The following is a 22,001-nucleotide window of genomic DNA, read 5'->3' on the forward strand; positions in this document are numbered from 1 at the left end:
ACTGAGCATGTGTTGAGACGTTCGTTCATCTAGCACCAAGGGAACGGGTTGCAGGAGAAACTTTTACCCTGGTATCTCAGTCTGTTTCCTAGTGCCGGTTTGAATTTCCTGCAGTTTTTATTGTAAAACCGAGTTGGAGCTAGTACCTCCCCATATATATGTATGGACTGGAGATTGCACCTGAAAAGAAACTTTGTGTTCCCAACAAGCTAGGTGAAGGACGGCTTTCACACACACTTATCTCTCAGAACTGAGCATGTGGAGAGACGTTCGTTCACCTAGCACCAAGCGAACGGTTTGCAGGGGAAACTTTTACTCTGGTTTCTCAGTATGTTTCCAAGTGCCGGTTTGAAGTTCCTGCAGTTTTCACTGTAAAATCGAGTTGGAGCTAGTACATACCCCTATATATGCATGGAGTGGATTTTGCAACTGATAATAAGCATTGTGTTCCCAAAATTCTAGCTGAAGGACGGCTTTCACACACACTTAACTCTCAGACCTGAGCAATTGGAGAGACGTTCATTCACCTAGCGCCAAGGGAACAGGTTGCAGGTCAAACTTTTACTCTGGTTTCTCAGACTGTTTCCTAGTGCCGGTTTGAAATTCCTGCAGTTATCACTGTAAAACCGATTTGTAGCTAGTACCTCCCCCTATATATGTATGGAGTGGAGTTGGCAACTTAAAAGAAACTTTGTGTTCCCAACAAGCTAGGTGAAGGAAGGCTTTCACACACACTTATTTCTAAGAACTGAGCATCTGGAGAGACTATCGTTCACCTAGCACCAATGGATCCGGTTGCATGACAAACTTTTACTCTGGTTTCTCAGTCTGTTTCCTAGTGCCGGTTTGATGTTCCTGCAGTTTTCACTGTAAAACCGAGTTGGAGCTAGTAGCTCCCCATATATATTTATGGAGTGGAGTTTGTAACTGAAATGAAACTTTGTGTTCGCAACAAGCTAGTTGAAGGACAGCTTTCACACACATATCTCTCAGAATTGAGCATGTGAAGAGACGTTCCTTCAACTAGCATCAATTGAAAGGATTGCAGGACAAACTTTTACTCTGGGTTCTCAGTCTCTTTCCTAGTGCCGTTTTGAATTTCTGCAGTTTTCACTGTAAAACCGAGTTGGAGTAAGAATTTCCATATATATATGTATGGAGTGGAGTTTGCAACTGAAAAAAACTTTGGGTTCCCATCAAGCTAGTTGAAGGACGGCTTTCACACACACTTATCTCTCAGAACTGAGCATTTGAAGAGACGTTGGTTCAACTAGCACCAAGGAAACGGTTTTCAGGAAAAACTTTTACTCTGGATTCTCAGTATTTTTCCTAGTGCCTGTTTGAATTTCCTGCAGTTTTCACTGTAAAACGGATTTGGATTTGGTACCTCCCCCTATATATGCATGAAGTTGAATTTTCAACTTAAAATTAGCATTGTGTTCCCAACAAGCTAGGTAAAGGACGGCTTTCACACACACATATCTCTAAGAACTGAGCATGTGGTGATATGTTCGTTCATCTAGCACCAAGGAAACGGGTTGCAGGAGAAACTTTTACTCTGGTTTCTCAGTCTGTTTCCTAGTGCCGGTTTGAATTTTGCAGTTTTCACTTTAAAACCGAGTTGGAGCTAGTACCTCCACATATATATGTATGGTGTGGAGTGGCAACTGAAAAGAAACTATGTGTTCCCAAAAAGCTAGGTGAAGGACGGCTTTCACACACACTTATCTCTCAAAACTGAGCATGTGGAGAGACATTCTTTCACCTAGCAGCAAGGGAACGTGTTGCAGGATAAAGTTTTACTCTGGTTTCTCAGTCTGTTTCCTAGTGCCGGTTTGAAGTTCCTGCAGTTTTCACTGTAAAACCGAGTTGGAGCTAGTACCTCCCCCTATATATGCATGGATAGGAGTTTGCAACTGAAAATAAACTTTGTGTTCCCAACAACCTAGTTGAAGGACGGCTTTCACACACACTTATCTCTCAGAACTGAGCATGTGTTGAGACGTTCGTTCATCTAGCACCAAGGGAACGGGTTGCAGGAGAAACTTTTACTCTGGTATCTCAGTCTGTTTCCTAGTGCCGGTTTGAATTTCCTGCAGTTTTCACTGTAAAACCGAGTTGGAGCTAGTACCTCCCCATATATATGTATGGAGTGGAGATTGCAACTGAAAAGAAACTTTGTGTTCCCAACAAGCTAGGTGAAGCACGGCTTTCACATACACTTATCTCTCAGAACTGAGCATGTGGGAGACGTTCGTTCACCTAGCACCAAGGGAACGTGTTGCAGGGGAAACTTTTACTCTAGTTTCTCAGTCTGTTTCCTAGTGCCGGTTTGAAGTTCCTGCAATTTTACTGTAAACCCGAGTTGGTGCTATTACTTCCCCATATATATTTATGAAGCGGGGTTGGCAACTGAAAAGAAACTTTGTGTTCCCAAGATTCTATGTGAAGTACGGCTTTCACACACACTTATCTCTCAGAACTGAGCATGTGGAGAGACGTTCGTTCACCTAGCACCAAGCAAACGGGTTGCAGGGGAAACTTTTACTCTGGTCTCTCAGTCTGTTTCCTTGTGCCGGTTTGAAGTTCCTGCAGTTTTCACTGTAAAATCGATTTGGAGCTAGTATATCCCCCTATATATGCATGGAGTGGATTTTGCAACTGATAATAAGCTTTGTGTTCCCAACAAGCTAGTTGAATGACGGCTTTCACACACACTTATCTCTCAAAACTGAGCATGTGGAGAGACGTTCATTCACCTAGCGCCAAGGGAACAGATTGCAGGTCAAACTTTTACTCTTGTATCTCAGTCTGTTTCCTAGTGCCTGTTTGAATTTCCTGCAGTTATCACTGTAAAACCGAGTTGGAGCTAGTTCCTCCCCATATATATTTATGGAGTTTAGTTTGCAACTTAAAAGAAACTATGTGTTCCCAACAAGCTTGGTGAAGGACGGCTTTCACACACACTTATTTCTCAGAACTGAGCATGTGGAGAGACGATCGTTCACCTTGCACCAATGGATCGGGTTGCAGGAGAAACTTTTACTCTGGTTTCTCAGTCTGTTTCCTAGTGCCGGTTTGAAGTTCCTGCATTTTTCACTGTAAAACCGAGTTGGAGCTAGTAGCTCCCCATATATATTTATGGAGTGGAGTTTGTAACTGAAATGAAACTTTGTGTTCGCAACAAGCAAGTTGAAGGACAGCTTTCACACAAATATCTCTCAGAATTGAGCATGTGAAGAGACGTTCCTTCAACTAGCATCAATGGAAAGGATTGTAGGACAAACTTTTACTCTGGGTTCTCAGTCTCTTTCCTAGTGCCGTTTTGAATTTCTGAAGTTTTCACTGGAAAACCGAGTTGGAGTAAGAACGTCCCCATATATATGTATGGAGTGGAGTTTGCAACTGAAAAAACTTTGGGTTCCCATCAAGCTAGTTGAAGGACGGCTTTCACACACACTTATCTCTCAGAACTGAGCATGTGGATAGACGTTGGTTCACCTAGCACCAAGGAAACGGTTTGCGGGAAAAACTTTTACTCTGGATTCTCAGAATTTTTCCTAGTGCCTGTTTGAATTTCCTGCAGTTTTCACTGTAAAAACGATTTGGATTTAGTACCTCCCCCTATATATGCATGAAGTTGAGTTAGCAACTGAAAATAAGCATTGTGTTCCCAACAAGCTAGGTAAAGGACGGCTTTCACACACACTTATCTCTCAGAACTGAGCATGTGGTGATATGTTCGTTCATCTAGCACCAAGGAAACGGGTTGCAGGAGAAACTTTTACTCTGGTTTCTCAGTCTGTTTCCTAGTGCCGGTTTGAATTTTGCAGTTTTCACTTTAAAACCGAGTTGGAGCTAGTACCTCCACTTATATATGTATGCAGTTGAGTTGCAACTGAAAAGAAACTATGTGTTCCCAAAAAGCTAGGTGAAGGACGGCTTTCACACACACTTATCTCTCAAAACTGAGCATGTGGAGAGACATTCTTTCACCTAGCAGCAAGGGAACGTTTTGCGGGATAAAGTTTTACTCTGGTTTCTCAGTCTGTTTCCTAGTGCCGATTTGAAGTTCCTGCAGTTTTCACTGTAAAACCGAGTTGGAGCTAGTACCTCCCCCTATATATGCATGGATAGGAGTTTGCAACTGAAAATAAACTTTGTGTTCCCAACAACCTATTTGAAGGACGGCTTTCACACACACTTATCTCTCAGAACTGAGCATGTGGGGAGACGTTCGTTCATCTAGCACCAAGGGAACGGGTTGCAGGAGAAACTTTTACTCTGGTATCTCAGTCTGTTTCCTAGTGCCGGTTTGAATTTCCTGCAGTTTTCACTGTAAAACTGAGTTGGAGCTAGTACCTCCCCATATATATGTATGGAGTGGAGATTGCAACTTAAAAGGAACTTTGTGTTCCCAACAAGCTAGGTGAAGGACGGCTTTCACACACAATAATCTCTCAGGAATCAGCTTATGGAGAGACGTTCGTTCACCTAGGACCAAGGGAACGGGTTGCAGCAGAAACTTTTACTCTGGTATCTCAGTCTGTTTCCTAGTGCCGGTTTGAAGTTCCTGCAATTTTCACTGGAAAACCGAGTTGGAGCTACTACCTCCCCATATATATGTATGGAGTGGAGTTGGCAACTGAAAAGAAACTTTGTGTTCCCAACAAGCTAGGTGGAATACGGCTTTCACACACAGTTATATCTCAGAACTAAGATTGTGGAGATACGTTCGTTCATCTAGCACCAAGGGAACGTGTTGCAGGAGAAACTTTTAGTCTGGTTTCTCAGTGTGTTTCCTTGTGCCGGTTGGAAGTTCCTGCAGTTTTCACTGTAAAATCGAGTTGGAGCTAGTACATACCCCTATATATGCATGGAGTGGATTTTGCAACTGATAATAAGCATTGTGTTCCCAAAATTCTAGCTGAAGGACGGCTTTCACACACACTTAACTCTCAGACCTGAGCAATTGGAGAGACATTCATTCACCTAGCGCCAAGGGAACAGGTTGCAGGTCAAACTTTTACTCTGGTTTCTCAGACTGTTTCCTAGTGCCGGTTTGAAATTCCTGCAGTTATCACTGTAAAACCGATTTGTAGCTAGTACCTCCCCCTATATATGTATGGAGTGGAGTTGGCAACTGAAAATCATCATTGTGTTCCCAACAAGCTAGGTGAAAGACGGCTTTCACACACACTTATCTATCAAAACTGAGCATGTGGAGAGACGTTCGTTCACCTTGCACCAAGGGAACGGATTGCAGGGGTAACATTTACCCTTGTATCTCAGTCTGTTTCCTAGTGCCTGTTTGAATTTCCTGCAGTTATCACTGTAAAACCGAGTTGGAGCTAGTACCTCCCCATATATATGTATGGAGTGGAGTTTGCAACTTAAAAGAAACTTTGTGTTCCCAACAAGCTAGGTGAAGGAAGGCTTTCACACACACTTATTTCTAAGAACTGAGCATCTGGAGAGACTATCGTTCACCTAGCACCAATGGATCCGGTTGCATGACAAACTTTTACTCTGGTTTCTCAGTCTGTTTCCTAGTGCCGGTTTGATGTTCCTGCAGTTTTCACTGTAAAACCGAGTTGGAGCTAGTAGCTCCCCATATATATTTATGGAGTGGAGTTTGTAACTGAAATGAAACTTTGTGTTCGCAACAAGCTAGTTGAAGGACAGCTTTCACACACATATCTCTCAGAATTGAGCATGTGAAGAGACGTTCCTTCAACTAGCATCAATTGAAAGGATTGCAGGACAAACTTTTACTCTGGGTTCTCAGTCTCTTTCCTAGTGCCGTTTTGAATTTCTGCAGTTTTCACTGTAAAACCGAGTTGGAGTAAGAATTTCCATATATATATGTATGGAGTGGAGTTTGCAACTGAAAAAAACTTTGGGTTCCCATCAAGCTAGTTGAAGGACGGCTTTCACACACACTTATCTCTCAGAACTGAGCATGTGAAGAGACGTTGGTTCAACTAGCACCAAGGAAACGGTTTTCAGGAAAAACTTTTACTCTGGATTCTCAGTATTTTTCCTAGTGCCTGTTTGAATTTCCTGCAGTTTTCACTGTAAAACGGATTTGGATTTGGTACCTCCCCCTATATATGCATGAAGTTGAATTTTCAACTTAAAATTAGCATTGTGTTCCCAACAAGCTAGGTAAAGGACGGCTTTCACACACACTTATCTCTCAGAACTGAGCATGTGGTGATATGTTCGTTCATCTAGCACCAAGGAAACGGGTTGCAGGAGAAACTTTTACTCTGGTTTCTCAGTCTGTTTCCTAGTGCCGGTTTGAATTTTGCAGTTTTCACTTTAAAACCGAGTTGGAGCTAGTATCTCCACATATATATGTATGGTGTGGAGTGGCAACTGAAAAGAAACTATGTGTTCCCAAAAAGCTAGGTGAAGGACGGCTTTCACACACACTTATCTCTCAAAACTGAGCATGTGGAGAGACATTCTTTCACCTAGCAGCAAGGGAACGTGTTGCAGGATAAAGTTTTACTCTGGTTTCTCAGTCTGTTTCCTAGTGCCGGTTTGAAGTTCCTGCAGTTTTCACTGTAAAACCGAGTTGGAGCTAGTACCTCCCCCTATATATGCATGGATAGGAGTTTGCAACTGAAAATAAACTTTGTGTTCCCAACAACCTAGTTGAAGGACGGCTTTCACACACACTTATCTCTCAGAACTGAGCATGTGTTGAGACGTTCGTTCATCTAGCACCAAGGGAACGGGTTGCAGGAGAAACTTTTACTCTGGTATCTCAGTCTGTTTCCTAGTGCCGGTTTGAATTTCCTGCAGTTTTCACTGTAAAACCGAGTTGGAGCTAGTACCTCCCCATATATATGTATGGAGTGGAGATTGCAACTGAAAAGAAACTTTGTGTTCCCAACAAGCTAGGTGAAGCACGGCTTTCACATACATTTATCTCTCAGAACTGAGCATGTGGGAGACGTTCGTTCACCTAGCACCAAGGGAACTTGTTGCAGGGGAAACTTTTACTCTAGTTTCTCAGTCTGTTTCCTAGTGCCGGTTTGAAGTTCCTGCAATTTTACTGTAAACCCGAGTTGGTGCTATTACTTCCCCATATATATTTATGAAGCGGGGTTGGCAACTGAAAAGAAACTTTGTGTTCCCAAGATTCTATGTGAAGTACGGCTTTCACACACACTTATCTCTCAGAACTGAGCATGTGGAGAGACGTTCGTTCACCTAGCACCAAGCAAACGGGTTGCAGGGGAAACTTTTACTCTGGTCTCTCAGTCTGTTTCCTTGTGCCGGTTTGAAGTTCCTGCAGTTTTCACTGTAAAATCGATTTGGAGCTAGTATATCCCCCTATATATGCATGGAGTGGATTTTGCAACTGATAATAAGCTTTGTGTTCCCAACAAGCTAGTTGAATGACGGCTTTCACACACACTTATCTCTCAAAACTGAGCATGTGGAGAGACGTTCATTCACCTAGCGCCAAGGGAACAGGTTGCAGGTCAAACTTATACTCTTGTATCTCAGTCTGTTTCCTAGTGCCTGTTTGAATTTCCTGCAGTTATCACTGTAAAACCGAGTTGGAGCTAGTTCCTCCCCATATATATTTATGGAGTTTAGTTTGCAACTTAAAAGAAACTATGTGTTCCCAACAAGCTTGGTGAAGGACGGCTTTCACACACACTTATTTCTCAGAACTGAGCATGTGGAGAGACGATCGTTCACCTTGCACCAATGGATCGGGTTGCAGGAGAAACTTTTACTCTGGTTTCTCAGTCTGTTTCCTAGTGCCGGTTTGAAGTTCCTGCATTTTTCACTGTAAAACCGAGTTGGAGCTAGTAGCTCCCCATATATATTTATGGAGTGGAGTTTGTAACTGAAATGAAACTTTGTGTTCGCAACAAGCAAGTTGAAGGACAGCTTTCACACAAATATCTCTCAGAATTGAGCATGTGAAGAGACGTTCCTTCAACTAGCATCAATGGAAAGGATTGTAGGACAAACTTTTACTCTGGGTTCTCAGTCTCTTTCCTAGTGCCGTTTTGAATTTCTGAAGTTTTCACTGGAAAACCGAGTTGGAGTAAGAACGTCCCCATATATATGTATGGAGTGGAGTTTGCAACTGAAAAAACTTTGGGTTCCCATCAAGCTAGTTGAAGGACGGCTTTCACACACACTTATCTCTCAGAACTGAGCATGTGGATAGACGTTGGTTCACCTAGCACCAAGGAAACGGTTTGCGGGAAAAACTTTTACTCTGGATTCTCAGAATTTTTCCTAGTGCCTGTTTGAATTTCCTGCAGTTTTCACTGTAAAAACGATTTGGATTTAGTACCTCCCCCTATATATGCATGAAGTTGAGTTAGCAACTGAAAATAAGCATTGTGTTCCCAACAAGCTAGGTAAAGGACGGCTTTCACACACACTTATCTCTCAGAACTGAGCATGTGGTGATATGTTCGTTCATCTAGCACCAAGGAAACGGGTTGCAGGAGAAACTTTTACTCTGGTATCTCAGTCTGTTTCCTAGTGCCGGTTTGAATTTCCTGCAGTTTTCACTGTAAAACCGAGTTGGAGCTAGTACCTCCCCATATATATGTATGGAGTGGAGATTGCAACTGAAAAGAAACTTTGTGTTCCCAACAAGCTAGGTGAAGCACGGCTTTCACATACACTTATCTCTCAGAACTGAGCATGTGGGAGACGTTCGTTCACCTAGCACCAAGGGAACTTGTTGCAGGGGAAACTTTTACTCTAGTTTCTCAGTCTGTTTCCTAGTGCCGGTTTGAAGTTCCTGCAATTTTACTGTAAACCCGAGTTGGTGCTATTACTTCCCCATATATATTTATGAAGCGGGGTTGGCAACTGAAAAGAAACTTTGTGTTCCCAAGATTCTATGTGAAGTACGGCTTTCACACACACTTATCTCTCAGAACTGAGCATGTGGAGAGACGTTCGTTCACCTAGCACCAAGCAAACGGGTTGCAGGGGAAACTTTTACTCTGGTCTCTCAGTCTGTTTCCTTGTGCCGGTTTGAAGTTCCTGCAGTTTTCACTGTAAAATCGATTTGGAGCTAGTATATCCCCCTATATATGCATGGAGTGGATTTTGCAACTGATAATAAGCTTTGTGTTCCCAACAAGCTAGTTGAATGATGGCTTTCACACACACTTATCTCTCAAAACTGAGCATGTGGAGAGACGTTCATTCACCTAGCGCCAAGGGAACAGGTTGCAGGTCAAACTTATACTCTTGTATCTCAGTCTGTTTCCTAGTGCCTGTTTGAATTTCCTGCAGTTATCACTGTAAAACCGAGTTGGAGCTAGTTCCTCCCCATATATATTTATGGAGTTTAGTTTGCAACTTAAAAGAAACTATGTGTTCCCAACAAGCTTGGTGAAGGACGGCTTTCACACACACTTATTTCTCAGAACTGAGCATGTGGAGAGACGATCGTTCACCTTGCACCAATGGATCGGGTTGCAGGAGAAACTTTTACTCTGGTTTCTCAGTCTGTTTCCTAGTGCCGGTTTGAAGTTCCTGCATTTTTCACTGTAAAACCGAGTTGGAGCTAGTAGCTCCCCATATATATTTATGGAGTGGAGTTTGTAACTGAAATGAAACTTTGTGTTCGCAACAAGCAAGTTGAAGGACAGCTTTCACACACATATCTCTCAGAATTGAGCATGTGAAGAGACGTTCCTTCAACTAGCATCAATTGAAAGGATTGCAGGACAAACTTTTACTCTGGGTTCTCAGTCTCTTTCCTAGTGCCGTTTTGAATTTCTGCAGTTTTCACTGTAAAACCGAGTTGGAGTAAGAATTTCCATATATATATGTATGGAGTGGAGTTTGCAACTGAAAAAAACTTTGGGTTCCCATCAAGCTAGTTGAAGGACGGCTTTCACACACACTTATCTCTCAGAACTGAGCATTTGAAGAGACGTTGGTTCAACTAGCACCAAGGAAACGGTTTTCAGGAAAAACTTTTACTCTGGATTCTCAGTATTTTTCCTAGTGCCTGTTTGAATTTCCTGCAGTTTTCACTGTAAAACGGATTTGGATTTGGTACCTCCCCCTATATATGCATGAAGTTGAATTTTCAACTTAAAATTAGCATTGTGTTCCCAACAAGCTAGGTAAAGGACGGCTTTCACACACACATATCTCTAAGAACTGAGCATGTGGTGATATGTTCGTTCATCTAGCACCAAGGAAACGGGTTGCAGGAGAAACTTTTACTCTGGTTTCTCAGTCTGTTTCCTAGTGCCGGTTTGAATTTTGCAGTTTTCACTTTAAAACCGAGTTGGAGCTAGTACCTCCACATATATATGTATGGTGTGGAGTGGCAACTGAAAAGAAACTATGTGTTCCCAAAAAGCTAGGTGAAGGACGGCTTTCACACACACTTATCTCTCAAAACTGAGCATGTGGAGAGACATTCTTTCACCTAGCAGCAAGGGAACGTGTTGCAGGATAAAGTTTTACTCTGGTTTCTCAGTCTGTTTCCTAGTGCCGGTTTGAAGTTCCTGCAGTTTTCACTGTAAAACCGAGTTGGAGCTAGTACCTCCCCCTATATATGCATGGATAGGAGTTTGCAACTGAAAATAAACTTTGTGTTCCCAACAACCTAGTTGAAGGACGGCTTTCACACACACTTATCTCTCAGAACTGAGCATGTGTTGAGACGTTCGTTCATCTAGCACCAAGGGAACGGGTTGCAGGAGAAACTTTTACTCTGGTATCTCAGTCTGTTTCCTAGTGCCGGTTTGAATTTCCTGCAGTTTTCACTGTAAAACCGAGTTGGAGCTAGTACCTCCCCATATATATGTATGGAGTGGAGATTGCAACTGAAAAGAAACTTTGTGTTCCCAACAAGCTAGGTGAAGCACGGCTTTCACATACACTTATCTCTCAGAACTGAGCATGTGGGAGACGTTCGTTCACCTAGCACCAAGGGAACGTGTTGCAGGGGAAACTTTTACTCTAGTTTCTCAGTCTGTTTCCTAGTGCCGGTTTGAAGTTCCTGCAATTTTACTGTAAACCCGAGTTGGTGCTATTACTTCCCCATATATATTTATGAAGCGGGGTTGGCAACTGAAAAGAAACTTTGTGTTCCCAAGATTCTATGTGAAGTACGGCTTTCACACACACTTATCTCTCAGAACTGAGCATGTGGAGAGACGTTCGTTCACCTAGCACCAAGCAAACGGGTTGCAGGGGAAACTTTTACTCTGGTCTCTCAGTCTGTTTCCTTGTGCCGGTTTGAAGTTCCTGCAGTTTTCACTGTAAAATCGATTTGGAGCTAGTATATCCCCCTATATATGCATGGAGTGGATTTTGCAACTGATAATAAGCTTTGTGTTCCCAACAAGCTAGTTGAATGACGGCTTTCACACACACTTATCTCTCAAAACTGAGCATGTGGAGAGACGTTCATTCACCTAGCGCCAAGGGAACAGATTGCAGGTCAAACTTTTACTCTTGTATCTCAGTCTGTTTCCTAGTGCCTGTTTGAATTTCCTGCAGTTATCACTGTAAAACCGAGTTGGAGCTAGTTCCTCCCCATATATATTTATGGAGTTTAGTTTGCAACTTAAAAGAAACTATGTGTTCCCAACAAGCTTGGTGAAGGACGGCTTTCACACACACTTATTTCTCAGAACTGAGCATGTGGAGAGACGATCGTTCACCTTGCACCAATGGATCGGGTTGCAGGAGAAACTTTTACTCTGGTTTCTCAGTCTGTTTCCTAGTGCCGGTTTGAAGTTCCTGCATTTTTCACTGTAAAACCGAGTTGGAGCTAGTAGCTCCCCATATATATTTATGGAGTGGAGTTTGTAACTGAAATGAAACTTTGTGTTCGCAACAAGCAAGTTGAAGGACAGCTTTCACACAAATATCTCTCAGAATTGAGCATGTGAAGAGACGTTCCTTCAACTAGCATCAATGGAAAGGATTGTAGGACAAACTTTTACTCTGGGTTCTCAGTCTCTTTCCTAGTGCCGTTTTGAATTTCTGAAGTTTTCACTGGAAAACCGAGTTGGAGTAAGAACGTCCCCATATATATGTATGGAGTGGAGTTTGCAACTGAAAAAACTTTGGGTTCCCATCAAGCTAGTTGAAGGACGGCTTTCACACACACTTATCTCTCAGAACTGAGCATGTGGATAGACGTTGGTTCACCTAGCACCAAGGAAACGGTTTGCGGGAAAAACTTTTACTCTGGATTCTCAGAATTTTTCCTAGTGCCTGTTTGAATTTCCTGCAGTTTTCACTGTAAAAACGATTTGGATTTAGTACCTCCCCCTATATATGCATGAAGTTGAGTTAGCAACTGAAAATAAGCATTGTGTTCCCAACAAGCTAGGTAAAGGACGGCTTTCACACACACTTATCTCTCAGAACTGAGCATGTGGTGATATGTTCGTTCATCTAGCACCAAGGAAACGGGTTGCAGGAGAAACTTTTACTCTGGTTTCTCAGTCTGTTTCCTAGTGCCGGTTTGAATTTTGCAGTTTTCACTTTAAAACCGAGTTGGAGCTAGTACCTCCACTTATATATGTATGCAGTTGAGTTGCAACTGAAAAGAAACTATGTGTTCCCAAAAAGCTAGGTGAAGGACGGCTTTCACACACACTTATCTCTCAAAACTGAGCATGTGGAGAGACATTCTTTCACCTAGCAGCAAGGGAACGTTTTGCGGGATAAAGTTTTACTCTGGTTTCTCAGTCTGTTTCCTAGTGCCGATTTGAAGTTCCTGCAGTTTTCACTGTAAAACCGAGTTGGAGCTAGTACCTCCCCCTATATATGCATGGATAGGAGTTTGCAACTGAAAATAAACTTTGTGTTCCCAACAACCTATTTGAAGGACGGCTTTCACACACACTTATCTCTCAGAACTGAGCATGTGGGGAGACGTTCGTTCATCTAGCACCAAGGGAACGGGTTGCAGGAGAAACTTTTACTCTGGTATCTCAGTCTGTTTCCTAGTGCCGGTTTGAATTTCCTGCAGTTTTCACTGTAAAACTGAGTTGGAGCTAGTACCTCCCCATATATATGTATGGAGTGGAGATTGCAACTTAAAAGGAACTTTGTGTTCCCAACAAGCTAGGTGAAGGACGGCTTTCACACACAATAATCTCTCAGGAATCAGCTTATGGAGAGACGTTCGTTCACCTAGGACCAAGGGAACGGGTTGCAGCAGAAACTTTTACTCTGGTATCTCAGTCTGTTTCCTAGTGCCGGTTTGAAGTTCCTGCAATTTTCACTGGAAAACCGAGTTGGAGCTACTACCTCCCCATATATATGTATGGAGTGGAGTTGGCAACTGAAAAGAAACTTTGTGTTCCCAACAAGCTAGGTGGAATACGGCTTTCACACACAGTTATATCTCAGAACTAAGATTGTGGAGATACGTTCGTTCATCTAGCACCAAGGGAACGTGTTGCAGGAGAAACTTTTAGTCTGGTTTCTCAGTGTGTTTCCTTGTGCCGGTTGGAAGTTCCTGCAGTTTTCACTGTAAAATCGAGTTGGAGCTAGTACATACCCCTATATATGCATGGAGTGGATTTTGCAACTGATAATAAGCATTGTGTTCCCAAAATTCTAGCTGAAGGACGGCTTTCACACACACTTAACTCTCAGACCTGAGCAATTGGAGAGACATTCATTCACCTAGCGCCAAGGGAACAGGTTGCAGGTCAAACTTTTACTCTGGTTTCTCAGACTGTTTCCTAGTGCCGGTTTGAAATTCCTGCAGTTATCACTGTAAAACCGATTTGTAGCTAGTACCTCCCCCTATATATGTATGGAGTGGAGTTGGCAACTGAAAATCATCATTGTGTTCCCAACAAGCTAGGTGAAAGACGGCTTTCACACACACTTATCTATCAAAACTGAGCATGTGGAGAGACGTTCGTTCACCTTGCACCAAGGGAACGGATTGCAGGGGTAACATTTACCCTTGTATCTCAGTCTGTTTCCTAGTGCCTGTTTGAATTTCCTGCAGTTATCACTGTAAAACCGAGTTGGAGCTAGTACCTCCCCATATATATGTATGGAGTGGAGTTTGCAACTTAAAAGAAACTTTGTGTTCCCAACAAGCTAGGTGAAGGAAGGCTTTCACACACACTTATTTCTAAGAACTGAGCATCTGGAGAGACTATCGTTCACCTAGCACCAATGGATCCGGTTGCATGACAAACTTTTACTCTGGTTTCTCAGTCTGTTTCCTAGTGCCGGTTTGATGTTCCTGCAGTTTTCACTGTAAAACCGAGTTGGAGCTAGTAGCTCCCCATATATATTTATGGAGTGGAGTTTGTAACTGAAATGAAACTTTGTGTTCGCAACAAGCTAGTTGAAGGACAGCTTTCACACACATATCTCTCAGAATTGAGCATGTGAAGAGACGTTCCTTCAACTAGCATCAATTGAAAGGATTGCAGGATAAACTTTTACTCTGGGTTCTCAGTCTCTTTCCTAGTGCCGTTTTGAATTTCTGCAGTTTTCACTGTAAAACCGAGTTGGAGTAAGAATTTCCATATATATATGTATGGAGTGGAGTTTGCAACTGAAAAAAACTTTGGGTTCCCATCAAGCTAGTTGAAGGACGGCTTTCACACACACTTATCTCTCAGAACTGAGCATGTGAAGAGACGTTGGTTCAACTAGCACCAAGGAAACGGTTTTCAGGAAAAACTTTTACTCTGGATTCTCAGTATTTTTCCTAGTGCCTGTTTGAATTTCCTGCAGTTTTCACTGTAAAACGGATTTGGATTTGGTACCTCCCCCTATATATGCATGAAGTTGAATTTTCAACTTAAAATTAGCATTGTGTTCCCAACAAGCTAGGTAAAGGACGGCTTTCACACACACTTATCTCTCAGAACTGAGCATGTGGTGATATGTTCGTTCATCTAGCACCAAGGAAACGGGTTGCAGGAGAAACTTTTACTCTGGTTTCTCAGTCTGTTTCCTAGTGCCGGTTTGAATTTTGCAGTTTTCACTTTAAAACCGAGTTGGAGCTAGTATCTCCACATATATATGTATGGTGTGGAGTGGCAACTGAAAAGAAACTATGTGTTCCCAAAAAGCTAGGTGAAGGACGGCTTTCACACACACTTATCTCTCAAAACTGAGCATGTGGAGAGACATTCTTTCACCTAGCAGCAAGGGAACGTGTTGCAGGATAAAGTTTTACTCTGGTTTCTCAGTCTGTTTCCTAGTGCCGGTTTGAAGTTCCTGCAGTTTTCACTGTAAAACCGAGTTGGAGCTAGTACCTCCCCCTATATATGCATGGATAGGAGTTTGCAACTGAAAATAAACTTTGTGTTCCCAACAACCTAGTTGAAGGACGGCTTTCACACACACTTATCTCTCAGAACTGAGCATGTGTTGAGACGTTCGTTCATCTAGCACCAAGGGAACGGGTTGCAGGAGAAACTTTTACTCTGGTATCTCAGTCTGTTTCCTAGTGCCGGTTTGAATTTCCTGCAGTTTTCACTGTAAAACCGAGTTGGAGCTAGTACCTCCCCATATATATGTATGGAGTGGAGATTGCAACTGAAAAGAAACTTTGTGTTCCCAACAAGCTAGGTGAAGCACGGCTTTCACATACATTTATCTCTCAGAACTGAGCATGTGGGAGACGTTCGTTCACCTAGCACCAAGGGAACTTGTTGCAGGGGAAACTTTTACTCTAGTTTCTCAGTCTGTTTCCTAGTGCCGGTTTGAAGTTCCTGCAATTTTACTGTAAACCCGAGTTGGTGCTATTACTTCCCCATATATATTTATGAAGCGGGGTTGGCAACTGAAAAGAAACTTTGTGTTCCCAAGATTCTATGTGAAGTACGGCTTTCACACACACTTATCTCTCAGAACTGAGCATGTGGAGAGACGTTCGTTCACCTAGCACCAAGCAAACGGGTTGCAGGGGAAACTTTTACTCTGGTCTCTCAGTCTGTTTCCTTGTGCCGGTTTGAAGTTCCTGCAGTTTTCACTGTAAAATCGATTTGGAGCTAGTATATCCCCCTATATATGCATGGAGTGGATTTTGCAACTGATAATAAGCTTTGTGTTCCCAACAAGCTAGTTGAATGACGGCTTTCACACACACTTATCTCTCAAAACTGAGCATGTGGAGAGACGTTCATTCACCTAGCGCCAAGGGAACAGGTTGCAGGTCAAACTTATACTCTTGTATCTCAGTCTGTTTCCTAGTGCCTGTTTGAATTTCCTGCAGTTATCACTGTAAAACCGAGTTGGAGCTAGTTCCTCCCCATATATATTTATGGAGTTTAGTTTGCAACTTAAAAGAAACTATGTGTTCCCAACAAGCTTGGTGAAGGACGGCTTTCACACACACTTATTTCTCAGAACTGAGCATGTGGAGAGACGATCGTTCACCTTGCACCAATGGATCGGGTTGCAGGAGAAACTTTTACTCTGGTTTCTCAGTCTGTTTCCTAGTGCCGGTTTGAAGTTCCTGCATTTTTCACTGTAAAACCGAGTTGGAGCTAGTAGCTCCCCATATATATTTATGGAGTGGAGTTTGTAACTGAAATGAAACTTTGTGTTCGCAACAAGCAAGTTGAAGGACAGCTTTCACACAAATATCTCTCAGAATTGAGCATGTGAAGAGACGTTCCTTCAACTAGCATCAATGGAAAGGATTGTAGGACAAACTTTTACTCTGGGTTCTCAGTCTCTTTCCTAGTGCCGTTTTGAATTTCTGAAGTTTTCACTGGAAAACCGAGTTGGAGTAAGAACGTCCCCATATATATGTATGGAGTGGAGTTTGCAACTGAAAAAACTTTGGGTTCCCATCAAGCTAGTTGAAGGACGGCTTTCACACACACTTATCTCTCAGAACTGAGCATGTGGATAGACGTTGGTTCACCTAGCACCAAGGAAACGGTTTGCGGGAAAAACTTTTACTCTGGATTCTCAGAATTTTTCCTAGTGCCTGTTTGAATTTCCTGCAGTTTTCACTGTAAAAACGATTTGGATTTAGTACCTCCCCCTATATATGCATGAAGTTGAGTTAGCAACTGAAAATAAGCATTGTGTTCCCAACAAGCTAGGTAAAGGACGGCTTTCACACACACTTATCTCTCAGAACTGAGCATGTGGTGATATGTTCGTTCATCTAGCACCAAGGAAACGGGTTGCAGGAGAAACTTTTACTCTGGTATCTCAGTCTGTTTCCTAGTGCCGGTTTGAATTTCCTGCAGTTTTCACTGTAAAACCGAGTTGGAGCTAGTACCTCCCCATATATATGTATGGAGTGGAGATTGCAACTGAAAAGAAACTTTGTGTTCCCAACAAGCTAGGTGAAGCACGGCTTTCACATACACTTATCTCTCAGAACTGAGCATGTGGGAGACGTTCGTTCACCTAGCACCAAGGGAACTTGTTGCAGGGGAAACTTTTACTCTAGTTTCTCAGTCTGTTTCCTAGTGCCGGTTTGAAGTTCCTGCAATTTTACTGTAAACCCGAGTTGGTGCTATTACTTCCCCATATATATTTATGAAGCGGGGTTGGCAACTGAAAAGAAACTTTGTGTTCCCAAGATTCTATGTGAAGTACGGCTTTCACACACACTTATCTCTCAGAACTGAGCATGTGGAGAGACGTTCGTTCACCTAGCACCAAGCAAACGGGTTGCAGGGGAAACTTTTACTCTGGTCTCTCAGTCTGTTTCCTTGTGCCGGTTTGAAGTTCCTGCAGTTTTCACTGTAAAATCGATTTGGAGCTAGTATATCCCCCTATATATGCATGGAGTGGATTTTGCAACTGATAATAAGCTTTGTGTTCCCAACAAGCTAGTTGAATGATGGCTTTCACACACACTTATCTCTCAAAACTGAGCATGTGGAGAGACGTTCATTCACCTAGCGCCAAGGGAACAGGTTGCAGGTCAAACTTATACTCTTGTATCTCAGTCTGTTTCCTAGTGCCTGTTTGAATTTCCTGCAGTTATCACTGTAAAACCGAGTTGGAGCTAGTTCCTCCCCATATATATTTATGGAGTTTAGTTTGCAACTTAAAAGAAACTATGTGTTCCCAACAAGCTTGGTGAAGGACGGCTTTCACACACACTTATTTCTCAGAACTGAGCATGTGGAGAGACGATCGTTCACCTTGCACCAATGGATCGGGTTGCAGGAGAAACTTTTACTCTGGTTTCTCAGTCTGTTTCCTAGTGCCGGTTTGAAGTTCCTGCATTTTTCACTGTAAAACCGAGTTGGAGCTAGTAGCTCCCCATATATATTTATGGAGTGGAGTTTGTAACTGAAATGAAACTTTGTGTTCGCAACAAGCAAGTTGAAGGACAGCTTTCACACAAATATCTCTCAGAATTGAGCATGTGAAGAGACGTTCCTTCAACTAGCATCAATGGAAAGGATTGTAGGACAAACTTTTACTCTGGGTTCTCAGTCTCTTTCCTAGTGCCGTTTTGAATTTCTGAAGTTTTCACTGGAAAACCGAGTTGGAGTAAGAACGTCCCCATATATATGTATGGAGTGGAGTTTGCAACTGAAAAAACTTTGGGTTCCCATCAAGCTAGTTGAAGGACGGCTTTCACACACACTTATCTCTCAGAACTGAGCATGTGGATAGACGTTGGTTCACCTAGCACCAAGGAAACGGTTTGCGGGAAAAACTTTTACTCTGGATTCTCAGAATTTTTCCTAGTGCCTGTTTGAATTTCCTGCAGTTTTCACTGTAAAAACGATTTGGATTTAGTACCTCCCCCTATATATGCATGAAGTTGAGTTAGCAACTGAAAATAAGCATTGTGTTCCCAACAAGCTAGGTAAAGGACGGCTTTCACACACACTTATCTCTCAGAACTGAGCATGTGGTGATATGTTCGTTCATCTAGCACCAAGGAAACGGGTTGCAGGAGAAACTTTTACTCTGGTTTCTCAGTCTGTTTCCTAGTGCCGGTTTGAATTTTGCAGTTTTCACTTTAAAACCGAGTTGGAGCTAGTACCTCCACTTATATATGTATGCAGTTGAGTTGCAACTGAAAAGAAACTATGTGTTCCCAAAAAGCTAGGTGAAGGACGGCTTTCACACACACTTATCTCTCAAAACTGAGCATGTGGAGAGACATTCTTTCACCTAGCAGCAAGGGAACGTTTTGCGGGATAAAGTTTTACTCTGGTTTCTCAGTCTGTTTCCTAGTGCCGGTTTGAAGTTCCTGCAGTTTTCACTGTAAAACCGAGTTGGAGCTAGTACCTCCCCCTATATATGCATGGATAGGAGTTTGCAACTGAAAATAAACTTTGTGTTCCCAACAACCTATTTGAAGGACGGCTTTCACACACACTTATCTCTCAGAACTGAGCATGTGGGGAGACGTTCGTTCATCTAGCACCAAGGGAACGGGTTGCAGGAGAAACTTTTACTCTGGTATCTCAGTCTGTTTCCTAGTGCCGGTTTGAATTTCCTGCAGTTTTCACTGTAAAACTGAGTTGGAGCTAGTACCTCCCCATATATATGTATGGAGTGGAGATTGCAACTGAAAAGGAACTTTGTGTTCCCAACAAGCTAGGTGAAGGACGGCTTTCACACACAATAATCTCTCAGGAATCAGCTTATGGAGAGACGTTCGTTCACCTAGGACCAAGGGAACGGGTTGCAGCAGAAACTTTTACTCTGGTATCTCAGTCTGTTTCCTAGTGCCGGTTTGAAGTTCCTGCAATTTTCACTGGAAAACCGAGTTGGAGCTACTACCTCCCCATATATATGTATGGAGTGGAGTTGGCAACTGAAAAGAAACTTTGTGTTCCCAACAAGCTAGGTGGAATACGGCTTTCACACACAGTTATATCTCAGAACTAAGATTGTGGAGATACGTTCGTTCATCTAGCACCAAGGGAACGTGTTGCAGGAGAAACTTTTAGTCTGGTTTCTCAGTGTGTTTCCTTGTGCCGGTTGGAAGTTCCTGCAGTTTTCACTGTAAAACCGAGTTGGAGCTAGTACCTCCCCACAGATATGTATGGAGTGGAGTTTGCAACTGAAAAGAAACTTTGTGTCCCCAACAAGCTAGGTGAAGGACGGCTTTCACACACACTTATCTCTCAGAACTGAGCATGTAGAGAGACTTTCGTTCATCTACCACCAAGGGAACGTTTTGCAGGAGAAACTTTTACTCTGGTTTGCAGTCTGTATTCTAGTGCCGGTTTGATTTTCCTGAAGTTTTCACTGTAAAACCGGGTTGGATCTAGTACCTCGCCCTATATATGCATGGAGTGGTGTAAGCAAATGAAAATAAGCATTGTGTTCCCAACAAGCTAGGTGAAGGACGGCTTTCACACACACTTATCTCTCAGAAATGAGCATGTGGAGAGACGTTCGTTCATCTAGCAAAAAGGGTGCAGGATTCAGGGGGAACTATTACTCTGGTTTCTCAGACTGTTTCCTAGTGCCGTATTGAAATTCCTGCAGTTTTCACTGTAAAACTGAGTTGGAGGTAGTACCTCCCCCTATATATGTATGGAGTGGAGTTGGCAACTGAAAAGAAACTTTGTGTTCCCAACAAGATAGGTGAAGGACGGCTTTCACACACACTTATCTCACAGAACTGAGCATGTGGAGAGACGTTCGTTCATCTAGCACGAAGTGAACGGGTTGAAGGGGAAAATTTTACTCTGGTTTCTGATTCTGTTTCCTAGTGCCGGTTTGATGTCCCTGCAGTTTTCACTGTAAAACAGAGTTGGAGCTAGTACCTCCCCATATATATGTATGGAGTGGAGATTGCAAGTTAAAAGAAATTTTGTGTTCCCAACAAGCTAGGTGAAGGACAGCTTTCACACACAAATATCTCTCAGAACTGAGCATGTGGATAGACGTTGGTTCACCTAGCACCAAGGAAACGGTTTGCGGGAAAAACTTTTACTCTGGATTCTCAGAATTTTTCCTAGTGCCTGTTTGAATTTCCTGCAGTTTTCACTGTAAAAACGATTTGGATTTAGTACCTCCCCCTATATATGCATGAAGTTGAGTTAGCAACTGAAAATAAGCATTGTGTTCCCAACAAGCTAGGTAAAGGACGGCTTTCACACACACTTATCTCTCAGAACTGAGCATGTGGTGATATGTTCGTTCATCTAGCACCAAGGAAACGGGTTGCAGGAGAAACTTTTACTCTGTTTTCTCAGTCTGTTTCCTAGTGCCGGTTTGAATTTTGCAGTTTTCACTTTAAAACCGAGTTGGAGCTAGTACCTCCACTTATATATGTATGCAGTTGAGTTGCAACTGAAAAGAAACTATGTGTTCCCAAAAAGCTAGGTGAAGGACGGCTTTCACACACACTTATCTCTCAAAACTGAGCATGTGGAGAGACATTCTTTCACCTAGCAGCAAGGGAACGTTTTGCGGGATAAAGTTTTACTCTGGTTTCTCAGTCTGTTTCCTAGTGCCGGTTTGAAGTTCCTGCAGTTTTCACTGTAAAACCGAGTTGGAGCTAGTACCTCCCCCTATATATGCATGGATAGGAGTTTGCAACTGAAAATAAACTTTGTGTTCCCAACAACCTATTTGAAGGACGGCTTTCACACACACTTATCTCTCAGAACTGAGCAAGTGGGGAGACGTTCGTTCATCTAGCACCAAGGGAACGGGTTGCAGGAGAAACTTTTACTCTGGTATCTCAGTCTGTTTCCTAGTGCCGGTTTGAATTTCCTGCAGTTTTCACTGTAAAACTGAGTTGGAGCTAGTACCTCCCCATATATATGTATGGAGTGGAGATTGCAACTGAAAAGGAACTTTGTGTTCCCAACAAGCTAGGTGAAGGACGGCTTTCACACACAATAATCTCTCAGGAATCAGCTTATGGAGAGACGTTCGTTCACCTAGGACCAAGGGAACGGGTTGCAGCAGAAACTTTTACTCTGGTATCTCAGTCTGTTTCCTAGTGCCGGTTTGAAGTTCCTGCAATTTTCACTGGAAAACCGAGTTGGAGCTACTACCTCCCCATATATATGTATGGA

This window comes from Camelus bactrianus, unplaced genomic scaffold (assembly GCF_048773025.1).
Source record: "Camelus bactrianus isolate YW-2024 breed Bactrian camel unplaced genomic scaffold, ASM4877302v1 HiC_scaffold_41, whole genome shotgun sequence".
In the NCBI taxonomy this organism is placed as follows: domain Eukaryota; kingdom Metazoa; phylum Chordata; class Mammalia; order Artiodactyla; family Camelidae; genus Camelus; species Camelus bactrianus.